The sequence below is a fragment of the Triturus cristatus genome, chromosome 8 (assembly GCF_964204655.1).
Source record: "Triturus cristatus chromosome 8, aTriCri1.1, whole genome shotgun sequence".
Lineage (NCBI taxonomy): Eukaryota > Metazoa > Chordata > Amphibia > Caudata > Salamandridae > Triturus > Triturus cristatus.
Window position 1 is genome coordinate 484,391,512 of NC_140591.1, and position 12,644 is coordinate 484,404,155.

Here is a 12,644-nt window from a genome sequence, read left to right on the forward strand (position 1 = left end):
CACAAGTGAGGCAACATTTTTATTGGGAGACCTTGGGGAATGCTGGGTGGTGGGAAATTTGTGTGAGCCCGGTGATGCCACAACTTCCCACACAAAAATGTGTGAAAAAAGTGATTTTCTCAGCTAAAATTGAGGTTTGCAGGGGATTCTGGGTAAGGAAACGTTGGGGGATCCACGCAAGCCATACCTCCCTGGAAGCCGCCGGGTGTCTAGTTTTCAGAAATGTGTGGGTTTGGTAGGTTTTCCTAGATGGCCGCCGAGTACGGGGCTAAAAACCCAGGTGACCCCCCTTGCAAAACCAGGTGGTTTTCAGATAGGCAATTTTTATGTCGCCTCACTACGTTTTGGGCCCTTGCCTGCCGCGGGTACTTGGGCCTCCCACACAAGTGAGGCACCATTTTTATTGGGAGACCTTGGGGAATGCTGGGTGGTGGGAAATTTGTGTGAGCCCGGTGATGCCACAACTTTCCCACACAAAAATGTGAGAAAAAAGTGATTTTTGCAGCTAAAATTGAGATTTGCAGGGGATTCTGGGTAAGGAAACGTTGGGGGATCCACGGAAGCCATACCTCCCTGGAAGCCGCCGGGTGTCTAGTTTTCAGAAATGTGTGGGTTTGGTAGGTTTCCCTAGATGGCCGCCGAGTATGGGGCCAAAAACCCAGGTGACCCCTCTTGCAAAACCAGGTGGTTTTCAGGTAGGCAATTTTGATGTCACCTTACTCTGTTTTGGGCCCTTGCCTGTCGCGGGTACTTGGGCCTCCCGCACAAGTGAGGCCCCATTTTTATCGGGAGACCTGGGGGAATGCTGGGTGGTGGGAAATTTGTGTGAGGACAGTGATGCCACAACTTTTCCACACAAAAATGTGTGAAAAAAGTGATTGTTTCAGCAAAAATTGAGGTTTGCAGGGGATTCTGGGTAAGGAAACCTTGGGGGATCCACGCAAGCCATACCTCCCTGAAAGCCGCCGGGTGTCTAGATTTCAGAAATGTGTGGGTTCGGTAGGTTTCCCTAGATGGCCACCGAGTACGGGGCCAAAAACCCAGGTGACCCCCCTTGCAAAACCAGGTGGTTTTCAGATAGGCAATTTTTATGTCGCCTCACTACGTTTTGGGCCCTTGCCTGTCGCGGGCACTAGGGCCTCCCACACAAGTGAGGCAACATTTTTATTGGGAGACCTTGGGGAATGCTGGGTGGTGGGAAATTTGTGTGAGCCCGGTGATGCCACAACTTCCCACACAAAAATGTGTGAAAAAAGTGATTTTTTCAGCTAAAATTGAGGTTTTTTAGGGGATTCTGGGTAAGGAAACGTTGGGGGATCCACCCAAGCCATACCTCCCTGGAAGCCCCTGGGTGTCTAGTTTTCAGAAATGTGTGGGTTTGGTAGGTTTCCCTAGATGGCCGCCGAGTATGGGGCCATAAACCCAGGTGACCCCTCTTGCAAAACCAGGTGGTTTTCAGGTAGGCAATTTTGATGTCACCTTACTCTGTTTTGGGCCCTTGCCTGTCCCGGGTACTTGGGCCTCCCGCACAAGTGAGGCACCATTTTTATTGGGAGACCTTGGGGAATGCTGGGTGGTGGGAAATTTGTGTGAGCCCAGTGATGCCACAACTTTCCCACACAAAAATGTGTGAAAAAAGTGATTTTTGCAGCTAAAATTGAGATTTGCAGGGGATTCTGGGTAAGGAAACGTTGGGGGATCCACGCAAGCCATACCTCCCTGGAAGCCGCCGGGTGTCTAGTTTTCAGAAATGTGTGGGTTTGGTAGGTTTCCCTAGATGGCCGCCGAGTATGGGGCCAAAAACCCAGGTGACCCCTCTTGCAAAACCAGGTGGTTTTCAGGTAGGCAATTTTGATGTCACCTTACTCTGTTTTGGGCCCTTGCCTGTCGCGGGTACTTGGGCCTCCCGCACAAGTGAGGCACCATTTTTATCGGGAGACCTGGGGGAATGCTGGGTGGTGGGAAATTTGTGTGAGGACAGTGATGCCACAACTTTTCCACACAAAAATGTGTGAAAAAAGTGATTGTTTCAGCAAAAATTGAGGTTTGCAGGGGATTCTGGGTAAGGAAACGTTGGGGGATCTACGCAAGCCATACCTCCCTGAAAGCCGCCGGGTGTCTAGATTTCAGAAATGTGTGGGTTTGGTAGGTTTCCCTAGATGGCCGCCGAGTACGGGGCTAAAAACCCAGGTGACCCCCTTGCAAAACCAGGTGGTTTTCAGATAGGCAATTTTTATGTCGCCTCACTACGTTTTGGGCCCTTGCCTGTCGCGGGCACTAGGGCCTCCCACACAAGTGAGGCAACATTTTTATTGGGAGACCTTGGGGAATGCTGGGTGGTGGGAAATTTGTGTGAGCCCGGTGATGCCACAACTTCCCACACAAAAATGTGTGAAAAAAGTGATTTTCTCAGCTAAAATTGAGGTTTGCAGGGGATTCTGGGTAAGGAAACGTTGGGGGATCCACCCAAGCCATACCTCCCTGGAAGCCCCTGGGTGTCTAGTTTTCAGAAATGTGTGGGTTTGGTAGGTTTCCCTAGGTGCCGGCAGTGCTAGGGTTCACAAACTACAGCTAGGCACTTTGCCAAAAACGGGTCTTTTTTCCCGTCGCGGGCACTAGGCCAACCCACACAATTGAGGTACCATTTTTCTAATAAGACTTTGGGGAACACGGGGTGGGTGGAAATTTGTGGATCCATGCAGATTTCAGAACTTTCCACCGCAGAAATGTGGGGGAAATGTGTTTTTTTTTACAATATTGTAGGTTTGCAAGGAATTCTGGGTAACAGACCCTGGTGGGAGGCACTCAAGTCATCCCATCCTGGATTCCCCTGGGTGTCTAGTTTTAAAAAATATATAGGTTTGCCAGGTTTCCCTAGGTGCCGGCAGAGCTAGGGTTAAAAAACTACAGCTAGCCACTTTGCTAAAAAAGGGTCATTTTTCACTGCAAAATTGTTGTGTGACCATGTTGCGTTTTGCGCCATTTCCTGACGTGGGCACTAGACCGACCCGCACTAGTGAGGTACCATTTTTCTCGTGGGACTTTGGGGAACGCGGGTTGGGTGGAAACATGTGGATCCACGCAGATTCCAGAACTTTGCACCACAGAAATGTGGGGAAAATGTGTTTCTTTTTACAATTTATTTAGGCTTGCAAGGGATTCTGAGTAACAGACCCTGGTGGGAGGCAGACAAGTCACCCCATTCTGGATTCCCCTGGATGTCTAGTTTTCAAAAATGTATAGGTTTGCTAGGTTTCCCAAGGTGCAGGCAGAGCTAGGGTTCAAAAACTACAGCTAGGCACTTTGCCAAAAAATGGTAATTTTTCACTGCGAAATTGAGGTGTGACCACGTTGCGTTTTGCGCCGTTTCCTGTCGCGGGCACTAGGACGACCCGCACAAGTGAGATACCATTTTTCTCACAAGACTTTGGGGAACGCGAGGTGGGTGGAAATTTGTGGATCCACGCAGATTCCAGAACTTTCCACCACAGAAATGTGGGGAAAATGTGTTTTTTTGTCAATTGTTTAGGTTTGCAAGGGATTCTGGGTAACAAAACCTGGTGGGAGGCAGTCAAGTCACCCCATCCAGGATTCCTCTGGGTGTCTAGTTTTAAAAAATGTATAGGTTTGCTAGGTTTCTAGGTTTCACTAGGTGCGGGCAGAGCTAAGGTTAAAAAACTATAGCTAGGCACTTTGCCAAAAAAGGGTCATGTTTCCCTGCGAAATTGAGGTGTGACCACGTTGCGTTTTGCGCCGTTCCCTGTCGCGGACACTAGGCCGACCCACACAAGTGAGGTACCATTTTTCTCGGAAGACTTTGGGGAACATGGGGTGGGTGGAAATTTGTGTATCCACGCAGATTCCAGAACTTTCCACCGCAGAAATGTGGGGAAAATGTGTTTTTTTGGACAATTTTTTAGGTTTGCAAGGGATTCTGGGTAACAGAACATGGTGTGAGGCAGTCAAGTCACCCCATCCTGGATTCCCCTGAGTGTCTAGCTTTAAAAAATGTATAGGTTTGCTAGGTTTCCTGTAGAAATGGACAGTTCTCACCATAGGAAGAGTATAAGATATGGTTTGTTCAAGAACAAGTCGCAGAGAATCAGCATCAACGGTCTGCTCTCCACCTCAGCTCCCATCTACAATGTCTTCTAACATTCAACATTCTATGACATACAAAAATTCTACAAAGAACATTCTTAGCTAAATTACAACACATCTCCCTTACCCAAAAAATAATAAAGAAAATAATTAAAGAAGAAAAAAAAAATACAGTGGTATTAACAATAATGACAATACCAATCCAAAGCAAAAGAATCAAATACAAAGGTACTAAAAACAGGAGTGTAAAGCATACTCTGAAATTCCACAAATTATAAGTACTATAATGATGCTTTAATCATTGTAGGATATAATCTTTGAACTTCCCTGGAAGGATTCTGCGTCTTTGAGTAAATCTTTTAGGACAAATATTCTCTTCCAAGGTATGTTCATTATCATGGTTTACATCATCAAGTTTGTCCCCATCTTCATAATTTCCATTTTCATGATGCTAGGGGTGGGCGGAATTTGCGAAAGTGACTTTCGCAAACTATCGCGTAAATGTTAGAAATCTCCGCAAACATGCGGAAATATCGCGAAGATGCGGAAGTTTTTTTCCCGCCCGTTCGCGGTATTTTCTGCATGGTCGCGGCTCGCCAACTTACCCATGCGGTTGCTCGCGGGGCGGCCATCTTGTTTTCACTCTTCTCGCAGTGCATGATCGGGAGAAGAAAGACATGATCGCGCGACCAATGACATTACTGCGGGCGCGAACAGCGCAAATGGCTACCAACAATCTAACATCTCGTGGAGAACATGACCGGATCGGGAAAACTTGTCGGCGAACGCGGGGATTCAGGTAAGGCGATCGCGCGCGCGAGAGAATGTATTATTTTACAGCGCGAGCAAGAAACAAATTATCGCTAAGCTGCAGAATGCAGAAATTTTGACATTTTCGTGCTCTCCGCGGAACGCGAAAATGTTAAATTATCGCAATTTCCGCGAGCGGAACGGAAATTTAGCCCAGGCCTACATGACGCACAACAGAGGACTTTTTAAAATACTTCACTAATCTTGACATACTCCATACAGAACCAGAGTCAACTCTCACAACATTTTTCTTGATAGAAACAATTGTGAAAGGACCAATGAAAGAAGATTTACCCTTCAAAGTATGTTTTGGATTTCTCACCAAAACTTTGTCACCTACATTCCACTTCTTACTTTTAACTCGCATCCTAGAGTCATAGTCTGCCTTATACTTATGTTGATATTCCAAGATTTTCGCACAACGCATATCCTTGAACATTACAGAACCAGATGACACAGGCAACCAAGAAGGATTAAGTTTTGACGCTGCCTTCCTACTTCTTAAGGCTTCGAAAGGTGACATCTGAGTGAATGCATTAGGTGTTGTGCGATGTGCCCACCAGGTATCTCTCAAAACTCCACTGAGTGAAACTCCAGAGTTAAGCGCTCGTTGGGCACAATCTTTTACCACTCGATTCATTCTCTCAGTCAAACCATTCGCTTGAGGCGCATACAATGCTGTCTTCCGATGTACAATATTGTAGTTTCCAAGAAACTCCCCCGTCTCATGAGATACAAATTGCACACAATTATCAGTGGCTAAGAACTTAGGAATGCCATCAGAAACAAAAACATCTTAAAGGAACTCAATAACAGATCTAGTGTTTACAGAGGGGACACACTTGGTAACGTCCCACTTGGAAGTGTAATCTACAAGTAAGATGACAAAACGCTCATAAGACAGCAACAAATCAAAGGGTCCCATAATATCCAAGCCTAATTTAGACCAAACTGCATCTGGAACCGCAACAGGAGACAATGGAGCTCTACTAACAACATGAGACTTATCACTGGTGGCACAGGACACACAATCCTTAACCACCTCCTCAATCATGTGATCCATACCTGGCCACCAATATCTCTCCCTTTCTCGAGCCTTGGTAAGGCTCCGCCCCAAGTGACCTTTGTGAGCTGTGTTGACAAGCTTACCTCTAAATTCTACTGGGGGAATTATTCTCTCCCCCTCATAAGATTACCACCAGTAAAAGACAGACCATCTCTGACGGACCAATACGCTTTCATTTTGTGATCCAAGGTTTTGTACTCCGGCCATCCATGAGTGATCCAAGCTTTCAGTGACTCCAAGACTTTATCCCTGTTAACCCCTACAGTCCAGGTTTCAAAAGACAACGAAGGTTCAGCCACCCAACACACAACATCGTCTTCACTGTCACAGCCTACCCCATTAACCGGCAATCTAGGGAGACAATCTGCAGTCTTATTTCTGGATCCTGGTATATACTGCACTAAGAAATTATACTCTTGCAATCCTTCACTCCAACGCTTAATTATGGGAGTAATATGTTCACTATGTCTGCAAGAGAATATTTGCACAAGAGGATGATGATCCGTCCTAACTAAGAAAGGTATTCCCCACAAATAAAATGTAAAATGTTGCACAGACCAAAAAACACTCAAGGCTTCTCTTTCAATACAAGAATAATTGATTTCAGCATCCCTAAGAGCTCTAGAAGCAAAAGCCACAGTCCTCTGCTCACCGTCTACTACTTGGGAAAGCACAGCCCCCAATCCCTTAAGACTGGCATCAGTAGTCAGCACAGTTTTCTTGTTGACATCAAAATGCCCAAGGGTTGGCATTTTCCCAATCTCTGTTTTGATCATCTCAATGGCCTTCTGACAATCTCCAGACCAAACAAAAGTTGAGCCTTTCTTCAACAGGGCTCTGATCGGTTCCGTTACACAGGCAAATCCCTTGACAAATTTAGAATAAAATTAAGCAAGACCTAAGAACGACCTTACTTGTTCTTTGTACCTCGGCATGGGGGAATTAACAACCATCTGTGCAAGTTCAAATTTAGGTTGAATTCCATCACCCGAAATCACATGACCTAAGTACGAAAAAGTCTCAACACCAATACGACACTTTTCCTTTTTTACAGTTAGTCCTTTCTCTCTTAGTCTCTCCAAGACTTCAATCAATGTTTGGCCATGATCCGCTTTACTCTTTCCATAAATCAAAATGTCATCTTGGAAAAGCATAATAATGCTTATACCCTCCAAGACTTTTTTCATAACTCTCTGGAAACATGCCGCGGCAGAAGCCAACCCAAACGGCATCATTAGAAAACTGTATGCTCCAGAGGAGTCACAAACGAAGTAAGATGCCTCGAGTCTTTATGCAAGGAAATCTGATGATAAGCAGATGATAAATCTGAAACACTAAAAATACGCGCCCCCTTGAGCATACTCAGCGACTCAGAGATATTGGGTAATGGCTGTCGGTCCATCCAAATCCACTCATTCAGACTCCTCAAGTCAACATACATCCGGACACCTGCACCCCCATCCTTTGGGGCTAAAACAATGGGCGACAACCACTCTGAGGCTTCTATCCCCTCGATAACCCCTAATTTTAGCAATCTATCAAGTTCAGATTTGAGAGGCTCCACCATCATATTTGGCACCTTCCTCACCTTATGCAGGCAAGGTTTTGCCCTATCCTTTAGAATGATTTGTTGCTCAAATCCCTTAAGACATCCTAAATCATCGGTAAAAACCTCAGGACATTTTTCAAAGTACTCGCAATTGTGGTTATCCAACATGCCACTTTCATTTCCACACTCAACCAACATGACTTGGTCCTTAGGATCCTTAGCATTTGGGTTGAGCATGATACCCAGATCTCTTTGATGTCTCCATCTTAGCAAATTATCTCCCCTCTCAGCAACATAAACCTTTCCTACTGTGTTTCTGTTTTTGAATTGGAGGCGTGCTTCAGTATATCCCAAAACATTAATTCTAGCGCCCCCATAGCTAACGGGACTAATGTCAGGAGGAAGAAGTACGACATTGTCCAACCCTACAACCTTGTCCCATTGTTTGTTGCCAATCATGGTGAATGGGGAACCAGAGTCAGCTAAAACCACAAAGTCAAAATTGTCAACGGCAATCTTACACTGTGGCATAGATAGTTTTCCAATATCTATCCCACCATTATCATTATCAATGCTCAAAATTATTGTACGCATAACCTCTGTTTTCTTCTCTGCATTGCGGGTTGACTTACATACACAAGCATAATGACCTTTAACACCACACTTCATGCAGATAGAATCTCTCGCAGAGCAATGAGGATAATTCAAAAAATGTGATGTACTTCCACACCTATAGCACTTAGTTTTGGGTAATTCTTTGGAACCCTTCTCACTCTCATCTCTATTGGAAGCATTGGGGTTTGAACGAACCTCACGATCAGACTTGGTTGGGAAATTGTTGGGGAAATTACGTGGCCTTGAATCCTTGTCAGAAATGTTAGTTTTTTCAAGAGGAGAAACCTTAGCTACATTTTCTGAACTTACTATATTTTCCTCATAAGTTAAAGCATGAACTTCACTGGAATTTTCCCTTCTTATCGTCATGACCCCTTATAATTTCTTTCACCCAAGAGGAGGCATTTTCCATACCTTAAACGATTGCAACAGCCTCAACCAGTGTAGGATTCTTGGATAATAATTTTTCTTGTACTCGAGAACTGTTTGTACATCTCACTAATTGATCCCTCACTAGAGAATCTGAAAGATCCCCAAACTCACAGGTTTGCGATAAAGTTTTGAGAGAAGCTACATAACTCTTTACTCGTTCGTTACTACCTTGTGTCCTAGTGAAGAATGTATGTCTCTCAAGAAGAACATTTATGCGAGTACCAAAATATCTCTCTAGCATTGTCATAGACATTTCATACACATCATTAGATTCTCCTTCTCCCGTGCCTACAGGAATAAGGTCCATACTGTCATAAATGTTACGTCCCTTTACACCTAAATTATGCAATAAGAAAGCTTGTTTCCTAACTGCTGAAAACTTTTCGCCACCAATAGCTACAATATAAGAGTCAGATAGGTTCCTCCACTTTTTCCAAGGAAGTATGGGATCCCCTTTTTCCGAGAGAAATGCTGGAGGTTGAGACATGCTTGTTGCAGAAGCCATTGTAAATTATCTCTATACAAATAATAGATATATGTAAGAACTTCAACTGTATGAATCACACTGTCTAATATGATATAAGACTAATATGCAATGGTAACAATGTTCATGTATACACACACAAAAAAAAAAATTTAAAACAATAAAATTTGTCACCGTAGTCTAGAGGTGGAGAAAAGCAGAACTGTTACTTTAGCAGCAAAACAACAACGAAAAAAAAACCATAACAAGTCAAAATAATTAAAGTAGTCACCGTGGTCACAAAGAGTCAAAGTTAGTGTTTATAAATAATGTAGAACAAAGAAATACCAGTTGGAAGTAATAAGTTGCTACCTGGAGACTTGTGCAGTAAAGCGTTCCGATAATATACACTGAATATCGTGTTGTTTGGGTTTCTTTCCTTTAATTAAAATGGCCGCTGCGTAAGGTCGCGCTGCGTGCCCTCAAGCGTGATGACAGCCTCCTAATTGCGCTGCACGTAGTCAGAGGAGCACACAGAATGATCGTGAGTCAGCTCCAGGGACACGGGACAGAATGGTGCCGACGTTCAAATAATGCGGACAGCGATCGTTGCCTGAAACGCTGTTGATGGCAGGTAAAAATGAGCGAATTGTTAATAAAAGCCCTCACGGAGCATCTTGATGTCGCAACGGAGATCTCCGTTAAGATTCGCACAAGGCAATACACACGCCCACAATCCAGTGAAAAATATTCACGGGCAGTACTTACGGTTAATTAATTACTTGAGCGTGTATCCCAAATCTAGGAAATAAAATTTAAGACTTGGAGAGTTCCATCAGTGGTATAGGAAAAAAAAACTGAAGTAGCCAAGTAGTCTTCCAAGGAAAAACGTTGCTAAGGCACGGTGCTCGTGGGTAGCCACTCAAAATGTCTTCAGGGGAATTGATGCTGAAATTTGCTTGTCCTCAATCAATCAAGTAAGTCTATGCTCGCCAGTGTAGAAATGGATAGTTCTCACCATGGGAAGAGTATAAGATATGGTTTATTCAAGAACAAGTCGCAGAGAATCAACATCAACGGTCTGCTCTCCACCTCAGCTCCAATCTCCAATGTCTTCTAACATTCAACATTCTATGACATACTAAAATTCTACAAAGAAAATTTTTAGCTAAATTACAACATTTCCCTAGGTGCCGGCAGAGCTAGTGTTTAAAAACTACAGCTAGACACTTCGCAAAAGAAGTGTACATTTTCTTTGTGAAAATGTGGTGTGTTTACGTTTGATTTTGAGGTGGGGCGTCCTTTGAACCCCTGCCAGTCGCACAGCTATATGCGCCATCGTGGCGATCCAATAGTTAATCCGTTTTGATCAATGTTAATCGCGTTAATCCTTGTCAACCTGCGCTTTAAACATCCTTTCAAGGTGCACTTATTTGTCGAGCCACACACGGGGTAGTTTGCCAATTTCCCAAGTTTCTAGTGTTCCAACCATGCCCATCCGGACCTCATGAAAGAACATGACCAATGCAAAAATTCATCCAAGGCAGTGTTTTATTGAATTAAACCCAATGCATTTCGGGCAATCAGGTGCCCTTCATCAGGGGTCACTGTGAATAACAATAAAAACAACAATATTCAACATTACCATTTAAAGAACGTCAATAATCAGCATTACCATTTGAAAAAACATTTCTAAATTTTGCTTAAAATTAACTTGTACATATGCGTTTCTCCAAATGCCAAATTGTAATCCACCCCTCTTTTGTTTCCCACTCTGCCTCTTTCAGACAGTGCTATTATACATCCATCGTGCATCTTACAAGCCTATTTAATGACTGCTACTTTCCGTAGTTACTCGAAACCTATTAAACAATCGACTTTCCAATGTTGTCTCCAACTAACACTCAATTTACACTTCCAGCGCTCCCCCCAATGACCTGCTCCCTCCTCCTCATCCTCCTTTCATCACCCTCCTTTCACCAGACCGAGTTATCTCCCCTATTCCCTTGATCATGACACTTCTCATTCTACTTTCGATTTTGTACATGCAAAACACTCCTATCTCCTTAAACCGAACTATTTCAGATTTCCCTGACTTTTCCTCTTAACACTGTTACAATTCTTTAACCAATCCTCCCACCAAAACTCAATCTTCAACCCCACGTTTACCCTTTAGTTGTAATAAACAACCCTTCTCTTCCCATACCTGCCGTGAGCGTTTTAAAACCATCCGGTCTCCTCTCCGTTACCAGCCAATTGTTTGTTCTGCAACACTCCCTTATTTAACCACGTGTGTGTTTTCTTAAAGCTCCCTGATAGGCTAATTACAAACCCTTTCCCGCCATCAGTGCAGTATTCAAACCTACTTCCTAATGTAAACAACTCCATCACCCATAATGCAGTGGACGGGTCCTAGTTCCGACAGAGCTAACATCAGCACATTGTTCCCTCGCCCATGGAAAACAAATAATGTAAAAAGTATACAGTATAGTGGTCACCAACTCGTAATGTCAATTATTCTTGTGAATATCAAATGTTATAATGAATTGTTTTTATATTGTAATTTATGCAAAACCATTTCTTCCTCAATGTAAGCACCGACTTGCATGATGAATCAAGATGTTTCGCCGTGTGTGGTTCCATGCACAGTTCTCTCACTCTCCTTTTATATCCGTCAAAATCTCAGGGTGCTACCCCAAAACTGGGCAATCTTCATACATGAACAATTGTAGGGGGAAGGGATGCACACCTTTTTCTACACTTCATCCAAATTTAATTCAAGTGCGTGCAGACTGGGGAATAGTGCCTTGCCCAAATGGCACCAGGTTGATTTATGCAATAAGAGGTGGGGCGTCCTTTGAGCCCCTGCCAGTCGCACAGCTATATGCGCCATCGTGGCGATCCAATAGTTAATCCGTTTTGATCAATGTTAATCGCGTTAATCCTTGTCAACCTGCGCTTTAAATGGTAATGTTGAATATTGTTGTTGTTTTTATTGTTATTCACAGTGACCCCTGATGAATGGCACCTGATTGCCCGAAATGCATTGGGTTTAATTCAATAAAACACTGCCTTGGATGAATTTTTGCATTGGTCATGTTCTTTCATGAGGTCCGGATGGGCACGGTTGGAACACTAGAAACTTGGGAAATTGGCAAACTACCCCGTGTGTGGCTCGACAAATAAGTGCACCTTGAAAGGATGTTTAAAGCGCAGGTTGACAAGGATTAACGCGATTAACATTGATCAAAACGGATTAACTATTGGATCGCCACGATGGCGCATATAGCTGTGCGACTGGCAGGGGCTCAAAGGACGCCCCACCTCTTATTGCATAAATCAACCTGGTGCCATTTGGGCAAGGCACTATTCACCAGTCTGCACGCACTTGAATTAAATTTGGATGAAGTGTAGAAAAAGGTGTGCATCCCTTCCCCCTACAATTGTTCATGTATGAAGATTGCCCAGTTTTGGGGTAGCACCCTGAGATTTTGACGGATATAAAAGGAGAGTGAGAGAACTGTGCATGGAACCACACACGGCGAAACATCTTGATTCATCATGCAAGTCGGTGCTTACATTGAGGAAGAAATGGTTTTGCATAAATT

General features: G+C 43.8%; 1 long non-coding RNA gene across 1 annotated transcript in view; it reads right to left on the reverse strand.

Moving 5' to 3' along the window:
- Window positions 1–11,283, reverse strand: part of LOC146802389 (uncharacterized) — a 340,705-nt gene extending 329,422 nt beyond the window's left edge. Inside the window, exons 1-2 of the long non-coding RNA XR_014967381.1 lie at window positions 11,243–11,283; window positions 9,409–10,643 (exon numbers count right to left, since the gene is read on the reverse strand). This is a non-coding gene — a long non-coding RNA (uncharacterized LOC146802389). The remainder of the gene's footprint in view (window positions 1–9,408; window positions 10,644–11,242) is intronic.
- Between the last annotated feature and the right edge of the window lie 1,361 nt (window positions 11,284–12,644).